Source organism: Mesocricetus auratus, unplaced genomic scaffold (genome assembly GCF_017639785.1).
Source record: "Mesocricetus auratus isolate SY011 unplaced genomic scaffold, BCM_Maur_2.0 Super-Scaffold_100014, whole genome shotgun sequence".
Classification (NCBI taxonomy): Eukaryota; Metazoa; Chordata; class Mammalia; order Rodentia; family Cricetidae; genus Mesocricetus; species Mesocricetus auratus.
In genome coordinates this window covers 24,383,468-24,401,769 of record NW_024429197.1, presented here as the reverse complement: position 1 = coordinate 24,401,769, position 18,302 = coordinate 24,383,468, and the positions used below count along the sequence as shown (strand labels likewise).

The window sequence follows — 18,302 nt, the reverse complement described above, 5'->3', positions numbered from 1 at the left end:
AGTGAGTTCCAGGTCAGCTAGGGCTGCACAGTGAGATCCCAGCACAAAGCTTGCTCCCAGACTATGTCACAACACAATTTAGAAACAGAAAGGGTGCTGGGCATTGGTGGCGCACGCCTTTAATCCCAGCACTCTGGAGGCAGAGGCAGACGGATCTCTGTGAGTTCGAGGCCGGGCTGGACCGACAGCCTCCAAAACAATACAGAGAAACCCTGTCTTGTAAAACCAAAAAAAAAAAAAAAAAAAAAAAAAAGAAAAGAAAGAAACAGAAAGGGTAAAGGCCACGTACAGTTGGGGCCAATTGACTCTGGTGACAAGTCCAGGAGACCAGCATTAATCCCTTCTGATGGGGATGCCTTTCCTGGAGGCTCCACCTCAGCAAGGTCCCCACACTCCTTAATGTTACCACACTGGGAACCTAGTCTCACCCACAAGCCCTTGGGGAGTCGACCCCAAATCCAAAGACCAGCAGCACTGCATGTAGCTGGGCCCAAGAACTATCTGCCCCTGTTGCTGAGATTCACCTCTGATGACTTCTGGCCACCTTCGGTGCAGCAGAAGGCTTCCTTCAGGATTTGGGCCCTGCCTACCCCTTCAGCATCCTTTCCTACCAGTCTCTTTTCAGGCTACAGTCTTCAAATTGCCCTTTAAATCTATTTCTCTTGGTCTGGAAAGTCTTGGCACATGGTGTGTGTGTGTATGTCTCAGATGTGGACATCAAGTGTCCTGCTACATCATTCTCTGTCTTATTCCTTTGAGGCCGAGTCTGACGCTGAACTTGGAACTTGCTGTGTTTTTGGTGAGGCTGGCTGTGTAGCAAGCCCCAGGGATTTCCCCCAGCCCCTTCATTTCCCCATCCCAGTGCTGGAGTTACAGGTTGGCTCTGCCATGACCAGTGTTTATGTAAGTGCTGAAGATTTGAACTCATGCCCTCATGCTTGCACAGTGAGCGTTTGTGCACACACAGCCTTCTCCCCAGCCCTACCACAGTCTTTTTTTTTTTTTAAAGTTACATTCAAAGATCTTCAGGGAGAAGGCCTTACTTTCCAGGCTGGCTAGCTCAGTGTGTTTATCACACTGGTTTACAGTGTATGTACTGGTGCTTGTGCCTTACAGAGTATAAACTTTAGGTCCAGATTCATGCTTTAATCATGTCCCTATCACGAGTTGGGGCATCATTAATGAAGAGTCGTGATGCTGATATTCCTTAAGGTTAGAGCTACCTAGGGTCAGGGACAGTACATAAGCCCAGTGTGTGCACAGTGCCTGGCAGGTCACTAAGGCTCAGCAACCACCGCATGAGAGAACAAATGAGGACCGAATGAGACTGTTGAGCATAAAGGCATTCTGAAACTTGAAGACATCATTTCATTGTTCCGTTTACTCATGTTTCCTGCCAGCATCAATTCTCTTATCCATCTAGACACAGCTCCCTCTACCCCCCAGGAGCCACACTGATGAAACAAGCAATGCTCTGAAGATGCTGGGAAACCTTGAGCTGTTTTCCCCCTTTGGAAACAGTACCTGTCCCTCTAGCCACAGCCAGTACCTGAACGGAGAGCCAGGAAGAATTTCCACTCATTCAATCAGCCGCCAGCTAAACCTCAGGGATGGGAAGCCCCTTACTGGGTCAAGGACGGATTTCTCCTCCTCTCCACTCACCAGGGGCTCTTGCAACAGTGTCATCAGGTGGTTACAGGCTTTCGAAGGCCACCCTTCTCTGAAGCTCTGAGATCTGCTGGGGTCACCTGGATGGACACTGAGAAGGATGAAACCATGGAGCCAGGGAGCTGGGAGGACACCGGAGGAGCCACGCCAGGCCTGGACTGAGGAAGCCCTTGGAAGGTCTCAACTCCTCGAACTCTGGAAAACCCTTCCTGAGGGAACTCAGGGCTCATGCCTGAAAGACTCCCACAGAGTGGCAGTGATGTGTGTATGCATCCAGACACATGCACAGACTTCTGTGCTATCTGGATACATGCCCTTTTCTCCTGTCAAAGCACAGTGCATTCCCCTGGCTTGGCAGTGAACAGACCAATTAGATCACAGTTCTTCAGCGGTTATGTTCTTAGAACAGAAGTGGGCCTTCTCTTAAAGTGGGACGAGAGCCACTTCCCAGGACCAAGTCTCCTCCACCCACTGTCCCACGAAGCCAGCAACTCTCTTCAGGTCAGCCTTCCTTCTGCTCTCCCTCCCATGAGGCAGAGCTGTAGCAGGAACCACACACCTGCTCCAGTACCTCCTCCCCCCGGGATAGTCTGGAAACTCCCTGGAGACAGTGTCTGCCGGGCCTGCTGGAGCTCTCCCGATCTCTCGGTGCTGTGGGCTTCCCTCCCTCCTTTCTCATCTCTATATATCTGTCTAATGAACATTTCAATAAGCCGAGCGCAGCTTTTTCCACTTAATAAGCAGAGTGCTGACTTCATTGCGGGTTTGCTCCTCACTTATCTGTTCAGGGCCTTAAATCATTCCCAGGAAAAGCTTAGCCAAGGGAAACCTGGTGTCTTGGCCATGGGCCGCTCCTGTCAGCACCTGCTCTGCAGGGCCAGGGGAATGCCCTGTTCCCACAAACTAGCTCGGAGGTGGAAATGAAACTCCCATAATCAAGAGACCAGAGCCCGAGGCTGCCAACACAGGGAAGAAAAGCATTACCTATACAGTGGCCTATAGGACAGCTGAGGAGATCAGGGCAGGTGTGATGAGATGTGGCACTACCTTCAGGAGATGACGTTTAGGCAATGACTTGTTGGAATGGGTGCTAGCTGTCCTGAGAGAGTCCAAAGCAGCCCAGGGGTAGGTCACTTCATAGGGCTATTACATTATATGTTGAGACTACATAATGTCATGACAAAGGACACAGGCTTTGGGATAAGACTACCTGGATTCTAGCTCTATGAAGTTAACTAGCTGTGTGATCCTGGAGACATTATTTAACCTCTGCGAGCCTTCATATTTTTGTCTACCAAATGGGGTTAAAATAGTCACTTTGAGCCAGACGTTGGTGGCGCACGCCTTTAATCCCAGCAGTCAGGAGGCAGAGGCAGGCGGATCTCTGTGAGTTCAAGGCCAGCCTGGTCTACAAAGTGAGTTCCAGGACAGCCTCCAAAGCCACAGAGAAACCCTGTCTCGAAAAAAAAAAAATCACTTTGTAGAGTTACTGTACAGATTAAACTTGATTCTCATTACAGAGAATACATCAAATACCTGGCATATAGGTCAGAGCTAATAAACAGTAATATTACCATGAATGATACTGGCATATGTCTTGGTTCTTTTCCCCAAGTCTGAGATGAGGGCCTTGAAGGCTGAGAGACCTACATTTCATCTACAGCCAGAAGAGAACCCCAGGTTCCTGTCCAAGGTGTGGCCCTCTTGTCATTGTCTGTATGGTGGGGGCTGGGCCAGGCTCTTCTCCAGCTTCTATCTGGTTCTAGCTGGCAGGAAAATTTCAGGGCAAAAGGACACAGACTCAATTAAACACGAAGAAGGCAAGGCAATGCCTTTTGTGATAAACACATCAAGCTCCCTCCCTAGCGCTCAACTCCGCATGGTCAGCCACAGTTCTGGCAGAGGACCTGGAAATCCTTCATTTAGACAGTTCCAAAGGCTGTTGGCCAAGAAGCTGAGAGAACTGTGAATAAGATATCAAGAAGGAACACATACTTCTCAAGCTAGCTAGCTGGATATCTACCTGCTGGGTTCAGCCATATCCTGGTACCCTGTCCTGGAGAGATCCAAGGGCGCAAACCCTCCTTAGCAGCTGAGATTGAATGATCCATTTTTTAAAAATGTACATTGGTATTTTGCCTGCATGTATGTCTGAGTGAGGGTTTCAGATCCTGGAGTTACAGACAGTTGTTAGCTGCCATGTGGGTGCTGGGAATTGAACCCAAGTCCTCTGGAAGAGCAGCCAGTGCTCTTAGCTGCTGAGCCATCCCTCCAGCCCTGAATGACCCATTCTTAAGCCTGGACAAGGGAAGACTGCTGGGGACATAGAGGGAATCCCAAAGGGGGCAGTGAAGGAGTACAGACTCATTCACGAAACCCCCACAGCACAGGCAAAGTGGGTTTGCTTTGAACCTAGAGCACATGGGGGATGAATGAGAGTGGCTGCTGTTTTATGCAGTGGCCAGTGAACTTAAGAAATTCATTATCCCCAGTGGTAGATCTAGCAGAAAGCGTAAATGAATTGAAAAGTATTTGGACAAGGCTATGAAAGACACAGTCACATATATCCCTGAATCAGGGTTTGTTCAGTGCGTGAATAAATGAATATGGATGATCTTGGTTTTCAAGGTATTTCAATCCAGTGAAATACATATTCATGGGGTGCCTACTGTGTGCAAAGCATTGTGTGGGACATAAGGCTGAACAGTTTCTGTCCAGAAGTTTACACTTTTATGAAGGGATTAGAAAGGACACTGTCAACACGGGTGGACACAGTAACTGTTGTAGGAAAACACAGGAGAGACAGGAAGGGAGTGATCCCATGCAGTTTCAAGGAGGCGATGCATGAGACCAGCTTTGAAGAGCCAGCCAATTTTCAGTAGGTGAGAGTGGAAATAAAGGCAGACTAGGAAGAAGGAATGGCAAGGAACTGGGACACATTCAAGTGCAGATACAGGGAGAGAGGAAGAGAAGGGGGTAGAAGGAGGGAGAGGGAGAGAGAGAGAAGATGTGTGCTAAGAGAGCAGCAGTGTTGAGTGGGGCAAAGGAAAATGTCGTCTACCCTACAGGGTGTCTCAGAATTCCTAAGGCAAGAGCCCCACCATTCTGCGACAATCAGGTCCCTAGAGGAAAGGAGCTCTAAATTTAAGGCTCACAGTAACTAGTAGATTTCAGAGCTAAGCAGAAAGAACTTCAGTTCAACCCCTAGAGAGATGCAGAATGAGGTCTCTATTAGCATATGGTTGTCCTTGTTTCTGGGCTTCCTGGGGTTCTCAGTGGGCAGGGACATTCAGCTCAGACTTGGAGTAAGCATTTTGGGTACCTAGGATCCAGCAGTATTTGTGTGGAAGGGGGCTTTGGGAAAACAAAAACATCTGAACAGCCAGGACCAGACAAGAAAGGGGAGGAACCATCCTAAGTGGGTCTAGCCAGTCAGGAGTACCAGACCACTGTAGCCAGAACTTGGGACAAGTCTGGAGGGGTCATTTGTCTATTAGTTGACTGTTTATGGACCATATTTCATGGGCCAGACACTGTGTTAGACACAAAAAAATACAGGATCTTTCTTGAAGAAGCCAATAGCCTGGTGGGGGAGAAAAGCATGTGGATAATTAGAAAATGGTGTAGCAATTGACCCCAATCCTGGGGAGAGGCGCTAAGGAGGGAATGGCAGGATGAAGGAGGGCTGCAGGAAGGATGGTCATTTGTATCACTGGGTCTTAGATGAGTCAGGGTCCAAGACACTGGTAAACAAGAGGTTCTTCAGGGTGATTGGAATTGAGGTGCATCACAGAGTCACATCAGGGAAGACTTTGAATGCTGTACTGAGAGCCTGGACTTTATTCTCTATGTAAGAAAGGAGTCGAGGAAGGTTCTTACAGAAAGAGTGAGACATGACTGTCTTTGGGGTTCAGAAATGGCACTCTCGCTAGGCTGTGGTGGCACAAGCCTTTAATTCCAGCACTCGGGAGGCAGAGGCAGGCGGATCTCTGTGAGTTCGAGACCAGCCTACTCTACGGAGCAAGTACCAGGAGAGGCTCCAAAGCTACACAGAGAAATCCTGTGTCAAAAATAGGAAGGAAGGAAGGAAGGAAGGAAGGAAGGAAGGAAGGAAGGAAGGAAGGAAGGAAGGAAGGAAATGGCACTCTCTAGACAGTGTAGAGGAATCCAGGAAGCAGAGAGCAGAAGAGACCAAGGGGAGGGAAGAGTTGGGTGACGAGCAGGAGGAAGCTAAGGGCTTCTACCAGCTTGCTGGGACCTAGACTGCCTTCCTTCTTGCTGCATGCAAGGAACTGCACAATTGTGTGCAGTGGGTTGGTGGCGGGAGAAGGGTCTCAAAGCTTTGTCCTGCAGGATTTCTAGGGAAGGGCAAATAGGTCTTCTGACTCTCCATTCCCTTCTCAGCTGATTCCCCCCTCAGGGTGAGTCCTGCCTTGGGTCTGGGATTGGAACTGTTTATTGTATGAGCAGCGAAGGAGCTACTGAACACTCTGGTGTTCAAGGCAGGCAGCTTTGCTGGGACAGCTGCATTGGGAAGTGTGATCTTAAACCTCTGCCAGGACCTCCCGTGTCTCAGTGGAGCAAGAGAAAAAAAGGGTCAAGGCAGGAGACAGAGAAACCTTCCTTGCCCTCAAACACCTGTAAGAGTTACTCCATTTTCCTCCCTAACTCCCTCATCAGGCTGCCAGCTCCCCCAATTCTGGACAAGCTTTGTTCTTTGTCCTTCAAAGTCTGAAGCCTGAGTAGGCAAGGAGTACCAGCACCCCTCATCTCCACCCTCCTCTATTCTCAGAGGCTGAGGCAGGCCAGCTGCCTGTTTGTCCCTTTGCAGCCCCACATGGTCCTCCTCCATCCAGTCCTGTGCCTAGGACATGAGCTTCAACAACATTCCCCAAACAAGCTCTTGGGTTCTACACACAGAGGACACTAGCAAGCAGGAGTGAAATAGGCAGGAAGAGCGTTACTGTAGGCCTTCCTCGACTGAAGGCCATTGTGCCTACAGCAGCATGGCCATAGTCACAGTTCTTGTGGGGGCCTGGCACACGTCAGCCATTGGAGTGTAACAGCTCTCTTGCTGTTGTCAGTCTGGGGAACCTCACCTTCTTTGTACATTGCTAAACTTGTTTACTCCATCTGTGGGATTCTGCTTTTGGTTAGAATCTTGATGATTACAACAGGAACCCTCAGAGATGGGACACTGTCTGCACATACATTTAGTCCAGAAATTTCTTCTTATTCCAGGTCCACACTATTTAATTTAAAAAAGATTTACTTACGTTGTATTGTATGAATGCAGGCACGTGCATCATGTGTGTGCTTGTTGGATCCCTAGAATTGGAGTTCCAGGTGGTTGTGAGCCACTATGTGGGTTCTGGGAATTGAACTCAGGTTCTTTGTAAGAACAAGTGCTCTTAACCACTGAATCAGTTCTCCAGCCCCAGATTTTACAGTCTTTACCTTGGGTCTTCAATGTTTCATCCTAAGTGTCTGTCTGTGGGGCTCATGGGCAGAGCATGGAGAAACCAAACAAAACCTAATCTCAGGCCCTCGTCTTTTCACGGCTCTACCAAGCTGTTCACAGTTTTGCGGACAGTATAATAGCTAAAAAGATATAACTTCATTTTTATTGTTAGAGAACTTGAAACTAGAAAATGTCAGGGCTATGCAGCCAGATGGCTTGAAGCACCTACTCACTCTGAAAGTTAGCAAATATTTGTGAAACACTTACCATGTTCAAAGTCCTATGTGAGTGGATATAGCAAGTGCGAAACAAAACATACCCCACTATCACTGAGCACACAATTTTGTTGATGAAACAGCTGATTAACCAAGCAATTATAATTAAATAACCTTATTGGAGGTGTGAGTAGTATGTGAGGGGTGATGTGTAAATACACAAAGTAGCACAAATCCTGACCTCAAGTGCGTGCGTGCGTGCGTGCGTGCGTGCGTGTGTGTGTGTGTGTGTGTGTGTGTGTGTGTGTGTGTAGGACGCAACGGACAGAGAAAGCTTCCAGTAGACGTGAGTCTAGGCTAAGGTTGGAAATGAGTTGATGGGAGTCAGAGTGGGTGAGGGAGAGGGGCTAAAGAATGTGGAGGGCAGAGCAGGGGCAAAGACAGGGAACTAGAGTTGGTGTCTTGAGAAAAATGCAGCAGCATGGAACTCATGATAGGGAGTGGTAAGAAACTAGCTGGAGTCCAGCTCAGACACAGGCTTCTAGGCTACTCATAAGACAGTGTTCTAGCTAGCCTGGAGAATAGCAGGGCTTTCCAACAGGAAAAGGAGTGGGCCAGACATTTGCACTGAAGTCCCCAGCTATAGGCTGGAGTAGATATTGGAGTGACATACAGGAAAAGGGAGATGTCTGAGAGGCTGACGCAGTAGCGGAGGGTGGGGACAGTGAGACTCAGCAGGACACGAGGTGGTGTTGGTAGGATGCAGGAGAGAGTGAGGAAGACAGAGGCATGAAGCAGATCCCCCTTCTCACTTCAGTCACTAGAGAGATGGGAGTTAAGGATGAAACGTTGGAGTAGATCCACTCAAAGGCTAACGATGAGGAGCTTCATTTGCATTCATGAGGGTCTGAGGTGAAGGACACATCTGAGCCAAAATGAAGTCAGTTACAAGCAAGACCCGTTTCTGTAGTCACTGGTTCTCAGTTGGCTTTTGGAGCCCCTACTCCCTGACCACCTTCACAAACCAGTCTCCATACTCCCCATTTCAGTAGATTGTTACCCGTGCTTTGATGGCATCTCTCAGCACTACAGAGGTGATGGTTTCTGCTGACCGGTTTCAGCGCCGAATTGGGACTTCAAAGGTAGGCCGCCAACCATTCACCAAGAGGAGACAGAGTAGAGGTAAATGTTGGCAATCTCCGCTCTGGTCTCACTCCGGGATTCCAGATCCCACCTAGATGTTTAGCCAGGGGAACTCTGCTTTGGCCCCACGTCTTTCTCTCCAGACCCCGCCTTCAGAAAGCCCACCAAGTGGCAGCTCCTCTCCCTGAGATGCTTGAGACCATGCCTACAGAGTATTTAAGACCTGGTCCCTGGACCTGCCTTGTGATTTCTCTCCTGCCTTTCCTGAGAGTCACCTGAAGCTTGGTCTGTGGCTTATGCAGAGTGTGTGTGTGTGTGTGTGTGTGTGTGTGTGTGTGTGTGTAGAGGATTTGGAGCAGAGAAGTATCGGAGTGTATGGCCAGGATATGCAAGGTGAGTTAGAGGTAGGGAGGCCAATGAGAGGTTGCTCCATAATGCAGAAAATTGTTTTGTTTGCATTGATTGATTAATTGATTGTGCGTATATGAGTGAGTGTGCACGTCATGATTCTCTTCTCCTACCACGTGGGGCCCAGGGATTGAACTCAGGTTGCCAGGCTTGGTGGCAAGTGTCTTTTACCCACTGAGCTATCTTGCTGGCCCACACTTTATTTTTCTAATTGAATTAGTAAAGATTTAGAAATTGATCACATGGGTATGTTTTAAGAAAATGAGTATAATCATTCACTGCCGAGATTGAGTTGGTCTAACCTTTCCTGAAGGCCATCTTAGCAATGCACCAACAGCTTTTAAAGTCTCACATCATGGCTTTATCTATGTGTGTGTGGGGGGGCACGTGTGCCAGTGTGTGTGAGTGTGTGTGCACATGTGTCTATGTGAGTGTGTGTCTGTATGCATGAGAGAGAGTGTGTGTGTGTGTGTGTGTATGTGTGTGTACATGCGGTGGGGGGAAGGAGAGAGAGGGAGAGACAGACAGACAGACACAGAAATGAGCTACATTTTGACCTAATACTTTCTTGTTTTCAAATGACTTAAAATTTTACATTTAAACTTATTTATTTTTCTGAGTAGGCGCACGCCATGGCATAAGTGTGGAAGTCAGAAGACTGCTTTCGGGAGTTGGCTCTTTTCCTTCTTCCATGTAGCTTCTGGGAATCACCTCAAGCAGTTAGGGAAAGGCAAACACTCTTCCCAGCCTACCTAATGATTTCATTTTCAGACTCTAACCCAAGGAAACTATCAGAAATTCTCAAAATGTGCATGTTTCCCAGGCTTGGTGGTGCATACCTTTACTCTCAGTACTTGGGAGGCAGAAGTAGACCAATCTCTGTAAGTTTGCAGCAGGCTTGGTATACAAAAAGTTTACAGTTAGGGCCATACAGTAAGACAAACAAACAAATAAAACTGCATATGTAACCATGTTCACTGACATGAATAATAACAAATAAAAGAGAAAGAGAAACCATTTAAATATTCATGGAAGGAGAATGGTTAAACATTAAAGCACACTGTACAATGAAATATTTTGATATCATTAGAAAAGGGGCTTTGGAAGCTTATTTAATGGAATTAGAAATTGCTTGCAATAAAATGTTAAGCAGAAAAAAAAAACATGATATAAATGTGTCCTGGGCGGGATTCTGGAAGAGAAAAGGGACATCCATCATTGGGCCAGCTGTGAACAGCACAGTAACAGTTTAGTTAAATAAAAGCACACCAAGGCTAACTTCTTAGAGTTCAATCTGTTTTTGTTTTTTGAGACAATCTCATTATTTAGCCCACATTGCTCTTGAATTTGAAATCCTTCTGTCTCAGTCTGTAGGGGTGTCAAGTGTGCTTCACCATGCCCAGCGATTTCTTAGCTTTGATAATAGAGCCAGGGTGTTGAGATGCTTGCCCTGCTAGAGCTTGTGAGAACCTACAGAGAGACCTCTCCTTTTGCCTGTGTTTCTAAAAGGCTGCAGTTAATGTTTCCCAAGCCCAACAAGCATTGAGCCAAGAACCTTCCTAAGTTATCTGAATCTTCACTTCTCCCCATGAAGCAGGTAGTATGATGGTCCACCTCACCCACAGGCCAACAGAGGACCCGGGTCATACAGCTTTTAAGTGGCACAGACAGAAGTCACATTCAGGCATTCATGGTTCTAATGCCGGCATGTTTGCAATTTGGCATTGAAAAAGGAAATAGAATATGTGATGGTTAACAGTTATCTCTGAAGTGTGATCAGGGGGTAGGTCCCCCACCCCATTGTGGGTGCTTGTTGGACGGGAGAGGATAAAAGAAAGAATGGCCAGGGCCTGCTGTCTGATTAGATATGGGTGATAAATAAAGGCGGGGATTGCCTCTTCCAGCAGCACAGAAGGCCAGAGGGGGGCAGATTTACAGGGGCCAAGGGAGGACAGCAACCTCAGTTTCTGCTTGCTGCTGTGGTGGGGCACGGCTCAAGTGACACTAGGAAACATTTGGGGGAGAGTAAGGGAGCAGGGAGGAGGGGATCATTGCCTCACCTGACCAGCAGGCCCAAGGGCTCAGAACTACAAGGCTTGGGAAGAAGGCCACCATTCACTGCAGGCTATGCCTCGGGCCACGCCCCAGGTCCAACTTTAGGCAAGGACAAGAGAAGGCAGGAATCTTCGGGAAGACCTGGGTGTCTGGAGAGGGTCCCATGCCCGAGGGTGGGCGGGAAGCAAGCTCTGTCTCCAGAGCACCCTGCTCTCTCACTTTCCCGTGTCCTTCTCTTCCCATCAGCTCATCGCTGATGACAAGTCCTCAGATTAGATGAGTGAGTCTCCCACAAGTGCCAGAGCAGGATGGGGGTGGCACTCTGCCCTGTTGTCTCTGAGCTCTGGAAGACTTCTGTTCCCTGCATGGGAACAGTCAACACGCACCCACAGACCAGCACACAGCAGACTCTGGCCCAGATGGTTGTCTACAACCTCAATTGGATCCACCACAGCCCTGCTTCTCTTAGCTGTAGTAGGAGGGTCAATCTGGCCCTCCTGGGCTTTTGTCCCGGATTGACCTTGGCTCATTTCTCCAAGAACCCCTAGCACCTCCTGGCCTTGCTCAAAGGTCTACTGGGATGGGGAGCTGGCAGGAGTCAGCCCAGAGCCCAGTCATTTGCAGGACTAGGGATTGAACCCAGGCTATATGCATGCTGAGCAAGCACTCTACAAAGTGAGCTATACCCTCAGCCCCTATTTGATCTCTTTCGATTTAGAGGGCAACAGAGCCCTAAGGCCTGAGAACTTCCCAAGGTTTTGTCCCACCAGTGATAAACTTCAAACTTAGTTCGCAGGGCTTTTCAGAGCTGCAAGCTGAGGATAGGGATCCTGTGGTGGCTTAGAGTCCTGGCTGCTTCTCATTTTGGAGTCCCGACAGATGGAACCCACACATAGGATAAATAAACCAGTGAAATCTGAGAAAACAGCACCTCATTACTGTTTTTCAGAACCACTGGTCCACAAATTAAGAGGCTGGCCTGAGCACTTTCTCCAGTCATGGATACAGACCCCTCCCCTCAGGAACCCTGTAGTGTGGCCTATTTGTATAAGGGCAGGAGGGGGGGTTTTGAGACATACTTTCCCTGGGCCATCACTACTTTCTCTCTGAGGTCCTTCACTCCCACTGGGTAGCTTAGTTAAAAGACAGACAGAGGGAGGAGAAAGGGCAGACTACCCACAAGGAGGGACACGACTTAGAAGGACGAGATTATCAGGCTGGTCAAGAATGAGGGAGGGCTGTGGTGTGTGGAAAAATCTCACTGCAAGGGAAACACTGGGATTCAGTCTAGGAAGAGCATAGTGCAAGATGGAGCCCATCACTCAGAATCCGTTCTTTCTGAGAACCAAAAGGAAGACAGACATTTCTTGTGCATGATGTGCCTCCCTTAAGTTTGGCTTTCGTCTAGCAATTATTTAGAGAGTCTCCTACCTGTGAGGCATCGTGTAGGATGTGGGGCTGATGATGCTCATAAGACAGTGTCTACTGAGGAGGATGGCCATGAATATGCTGCATTATAATGATAGGTCCCATTGCTCTGATGGGTCCTGGACAAAAGGAAGGAGCCGGTTAGTGGAAAGAAGGATGCACTGATGGCTGGGGAAGGCTTCCCAGAGAGAAGGAGACTTCCCAGAGAGAAGGCCTCAGACTTTGGTCTTAAAGAAGGATCAGCCAAGTATGAAATGGAGGCTAAAGGGGGCAGGGCAGAGAGGGTGGGGGCGGGAAGGGCACCCCAGGTAAGGGGTGCAAATGCAAGAGGCATTGGAGAGCTTGGGTACCAGAATGGGAGCCCATGAGAAGCAGGCAGGTCTTACCGTGATATTTGAACTAGCTTTTGGGTAGGTTATATGGCAAGGAAAGATAGGAGACACATTGATGGGGAATATGTATGTATGTATGTATGTATGTATGTATGTTTCTCTTATTGATTGAGGACTAAAACACTGGTCAATAGAGGCAGGAAAACAGGTAGGAGACAAGGAGAATTCTGGGAAAGGTAGGCACAGAGAGATCACAAGGAGATGCTATGTAGTGGAAGAAAGAGTAACAGGTCTGGACACTTTTCTGGTAAGATAAGCCCACATGGAAATACTTAGATGAATAGAAATGGGTTAATAATTAAGACAAAGCTTGTCAATAAGAAGTCCTAGTTTATAATTAATATAGCATCTGTGTGTTCATTTGGGGCAAGTCAGCTGTGGGACCTGGTGGCACAAGAAAACTCAAGCAACAACACATTGTACCAAGGAGGACCCAAACCAAGTCAGTAATATGATCTGAGATGTAGGGTTTAGTGACCAATGGGACAAGGGAGATGTGGGGTCAAGAGACAGAAGGCCAAGGATGGCGAAGTTTCGGGCTTGGCTATCTTAAGTTCAATGGATCTGCTCATGGTGGTGATGGAATAAGTAAAGCGATCAAGTCGTATGTTAATGTGTGTGTGTTGAGGGTACTAATGGCCACGGGCAGAGCTCAGGAGGGGATAACCAGCATGCAGTCTGTACTTGAGTCTAGAGCATCTACCCTGAAGACCACTTCAGGGTCTCATGACTAGTTAATTGAGAGGGTGATAATGTCATCATCGGAAATAAGACCTGCTGAGGGTACATTACCAAGCAGGTGTGGGAGAGACTCTGTTCCAAGATGTCTATGGGACACAGCACAGAGGACATTCACCAGGCAGCTGGGAAAAATAGGAGCAGAGCAGGAAGAGGTCGGGTTTGGAGCCTTATAAACATGATAACTGATGAGCTCATCAGACTAAAGCTCTCGCTAGGGGAGGGAACAGAGATGGAACACTGGAGAACAACACCTCCTTTTATTTAGGGTGGGTGGATGAAAAGGGAGGGCCGCTGGCAAAGAGCCAGGGTCAAGGCATGAGAGACACAGGAACAGATAAAGATTTGGAAGGTGCTAAGATGGGCGGGAACCGAGCTGGACTTGGGATTTGGATTAATGACCTTCAAGAGAGCAGATTCAATAAAGAGCTAAGGGTGGTGGCAGAAATGAGGCACTGGTGAGAAGTGGAGGCGGTTAAAGAGAAATAAAGCTCTGCGTAGGGAGGCGGGAAGGGATGGAAACTCGAGTGATGAGGGTTTAAAGAATGTGCTTTTTAATATAGGGAAAACTTGGTCTGGCTGCACAGTGCATTACACACAATGACACTTCCACTTTTTACAGGGCTGTGGACGGTGCCATCCTCGGTCCTGGGGTCTCGTATGCTCGAGGATCCGGGGATCCAGCGTGCCAGCAGCTTTGGAGGAAGGGTCCCTGTCACCCTGCGAGGCTTATCAACATCCTGGCTCCTTTTACCTTCTCTCCTTTTCCTTACTGAGAGCCTGCTCTGTGCCATCTGCACTGAGGGATATGATTCAGGGCTCAGGGCGGGCAAGGGAAGGCTTGCAGGGAGAAGACACTGCCACTGCAGCTGAGCAGAACGTAACTAGGGCTGTAGCAGGTGGGGTGGAGAGGAGAATGCACTTGGAGGCTATGTTAGGAATGGAGTCTCCAGGGCTTTCTGACTGACTGGAAATGAGCTAATGGCAAAAGGAGGGCAAGAGGCTGGCTTTGGGGCGCTAGGAAGAGGGTCAGGTGTGATGCTCAAGGCCTCTCTTGTCTGGCCAGAGCCAGAGTTTGGTGCATCAACACTATGAAGCAAGCACTCCATCTCGGGGTAACATGATCCTGTAACGCAGGGCTCCTCTGATGTGGGCTGCTTGCCTTTTACAGCATTAGGGGAGCAACATTTCATGGAAAATTCAATAAATCCCCCTGTACAGCCAGACGTCTGTAAACAATGGCTTCCAAATTCAATCAGGCTGGGGACCCGCAGCAGCATTTATGAGCTCTAACGTGGAATATTATATAGGGGCGTGAGTAACGGGGGTGGAGGGTAGGAGGTGGGGGAAGGGACTTCCTGGAAGAAGAAAGCTCTTGTGCATCTTGCTCTCAAGGTACAGCTGACTATCCAGGTAGAAGTTCTGGCATAGGGACTCCTAGGAGGGGCCCAGGTTTGAGGAGGAGAGCAGGGATTTGGTTGTTTTGGCAATAGCTGTGGGGAAAGATTCAGACCGCCCCTTCGTTGGTGGAGGAAGACACACCATGAAGCAGGGGGCTACATGGAAAGGTCTTTGGATGAGTATGTCCCAGCATGCTATTTTGGGGAGGCTCACAGATCGCTCTTATCTTTAGGTTCCCTGGATTTCTCTTCTCTTTTGAATCCCTCTGGTGTGACCAGCTCTCCTAGTCTCTGCCTCTTCCTCTGCATGATTTGAGACAAGGTCTCACCACATATCTCTGGCTGTCCTGGAACTCACTTGCAGACGAGGCTGATCCACCTGCCTCTGCCTCCTGAGTGCTGGGATTAAAGGCGTGTACCACCATACTCAGTGTCTGCATGGGTCACGCACTCACGCATGCATGCACGCACACACACACCTCGTACAGCTCTATTCCCAGGGTCAGGAACTGTGTTGTTGACACTTGGCACATGCTCAGCAGAGGAATGAATTAACCCACCCTTAATCTCCATTTTCTTCTGGTTCTAATGGTCCCAGAAGGAAAGGCAGAATATGCATTCCAGAACATTCCACCACTGTTCTTTTTTTTTTTTTTTTTTTTTTTGGATTTACGAGAGCCTGGCCTCGAACTCACAGAGATCCGCCTGCCTCTGCCTCCCGAGTGCTGGGATTAAAGGCGTGCGCCACCACCACCCAGCTCCACCACTGTTCTTAAAAGGGCAGAAACCGGCTCTTTCCTCTGAATGACCTTGGAAAACAGGGCAGGCTCTCCCATGCCACAGCAAGGGCAGAACCACTGCCAGCAAGGAAGGCTTCCGGCTGTCCACTGCTCAACAAGGAGCCTGGAAGGAGGTCTCTTTTCAGGCCAGCTTCTATACAGACTCTGAGATGGCTGAGGCCCAACCTCTGGAGACTGCAGGGATGTGACTTCCATAAATATAGACAGGTTATCTTTCCCCCTCACCACAGCTTTGTCTAGTCAGTCTTAAAGCATAGGGCAGCAGGGAGCAGGGAGAGGCAGGCTTTTGTAAAGCATTTATCATGGGCCAGACTCAGCACTTAGCAGTGGTGTGCTATCTCATTTAGAACTCACAGTGGCCTAGGTGGAACATACCAGCACTATCTATCCCCCAACTGCACCTAACGGAAGCTCAGGAAGACCGGGACGCAGTCTCACAGCTAACTGCAGAGCTCAGCTTTGTGCCTCCACAGCCTGATGGCCAGTGATTCTCAGACCTCCTCTTCACACTACAATTTGCTACAGGCTGAGGCAGGTCATTCCTCAGGTTCCAGCCTCCCTGAGGGTCTCCAGGAAGAGCCTTGACCAGAGGTGGCAGTTGCTGTTCTGGTCCTCTAGATCTGTTGCTGGGAACTCTCGGGAGAAGAGCAAGGTAAGCCAGGGCTGTGGCTCCCTGATCTTAGCTATGGAGACAGCTGGAGACTTGGCTGCCCAGCTGGGACCAGTTCGGGCAGTGATGGCAAGAGGCGCAGCTTCACGTCTACATTGTTCATTGGCTAATAAATGCCACCCACCTGGAGGGGGGAGGTCCTTTAACATAGGGCCAGTGTCCACCTTTTGGTTTTCCATTTGGCAGGAGGGGAGGAGTCCAAGGAGACAGATTCCCATGGGCATGCCCTCCAACCCCCCAGGCCCTGCCCTGCAGCCAGATACCCAGCTGTCAGGGCTCTGGGCGTTAGTCCTGAGGCAGACACACAAAATGCTTTCTTTGCTTTTTTTTTTTTTTCCTAGATCCAAAATGTGACAGCACCGTATTCTCTGAACACCCCAGTCCCACACGCATGTCCACACGCACAGCTCCCATGTTTGCCCGTTCAGTGCTCTCCAGCTCGCTTTCACCCTCCCGCTCACTCTTTTTCTCTCTCATTCTCCCCGCTAGCTGCTGTAAGGATCAGTCCCCAAAGAAAAATGCCCAATTTGTCATGTCATGTCCAGCTGTTAACCTCCCGTCGGTAAGCCATGGGGAAGACTTACTTTCTCCTATTTATTTATTTGCCACTTGGACAATAGAAGGCCCCAGGCCTGCTGAGTTCTCCATAATAAAGCCACCAACGATCTCCCCCATCACCCCCTCCCCTCCCCCCACCCCCATGTCAACAACACTAGGCAACCTGCAGGTGTCACTGGGCATTAACCCCAGGCTTAACTCTGGCTCTGCTGAACCGGAGGGAAGGGGGAGGAGGGAAGCCAGCGAAGGTGGGGGGTCTGATGGGGAGGTCTCCTCACAAAGAGGAAGGCCTGGGGATGGGCTGGCTCATAACCATCCCTCCGGAAAGCTCACTGTGCTGAGGCTGGGGGAGGGACGGAGGGACCAACCAAATAATACCATTCCTTCTTCCCAGCCTCCCCAGTGGTCTCCAGGCAGAGCCTGGGCCAGCCGGTGGCAAGCACCCCTCTCACCGCGCCTAGCAACCCTGCTGAGAGACCAGCTCTCAGGAATGAGGCTCAGCCTGGCTGGCCAGGGCAGCTAGGGGCACAGAGGAGAGTCATCCCCCTCTGGAATGACTGCTCCTTTCTCCAACTCAATCTGGCTCCCCTTTCCAGACCCAATGTGCCAAGGAAGGGTTCAGGAGAAGCTGATGGTGATGCACCCCCAGATAGGCACAGGGACTCTTGTAGACCAGAGACAAGGTGGACATGGGGGGGGGGGCGACTGGGTAGCCCCCGCCCAGCAGCTCTTCCTCTGTTGAGATGTCAGAGTGAGTTATGGGCCACATGGAGGTGTAGCCTCTGTGCCTCTCATCTGGGGCCCTGTCTCTCTTTTGTTAATTAACACCATCCTTCTTGGAACCTTAGCTTCTTGTGAGGACAAACAGTGAAGAGTGTGGCTACTTGGGACTGTGGATCCAGGTCATCACTCCTAAGCCATCATTTCAGTAGTCCCTTACATCCTGGTGACAGCTCTACTCCTAACACTGTCTGTTTGGGACAGACATCTTAACAAGCAGAGATACTAGCAAGCCTCAGAGGTGACTGTGACCCTCCACTGATAACCTCAGGGAGGCCACAACCTTGGTCTACCAGTCTAGTGGGAACAGAGATTTCTGGTGCATCTTTGTTAACTGTTTGGGTGATGGTGGAGACTGCAGTGGAAACATCTAGTGAACGGAAAACTGATATGATAGAGCGGCCTTGCGGATGACCTGGGGCAGGCAAGGGTGCCCATTCTGCTCAGGATCTGAATGTGGTTTCTGGAACCTACATGGTGGAAGGAGAGAATGCACAGCCACAGGCCGTGCTCTGACCTCTACACACACACACACACACACACACACACACACACACAGAGAACTGATCAGGCCTCCTGCTGAAGG

At 49.3% G+C, this 18,302-nt stretch overlaps 1 protein-coding gene across 2 annotated transcripts in view; it reads right to left on the bottom strand.

Annotated features, from left to right (window-relative positions):
- Positions 1-18,302, bottom strand: part of Rnf220 (ring finger protein 220) — a 224,991-nt gene that overhangs the window by 85,646 nt on the left and 121,043 nt on the right. The window lies entirely within an intron of this gene.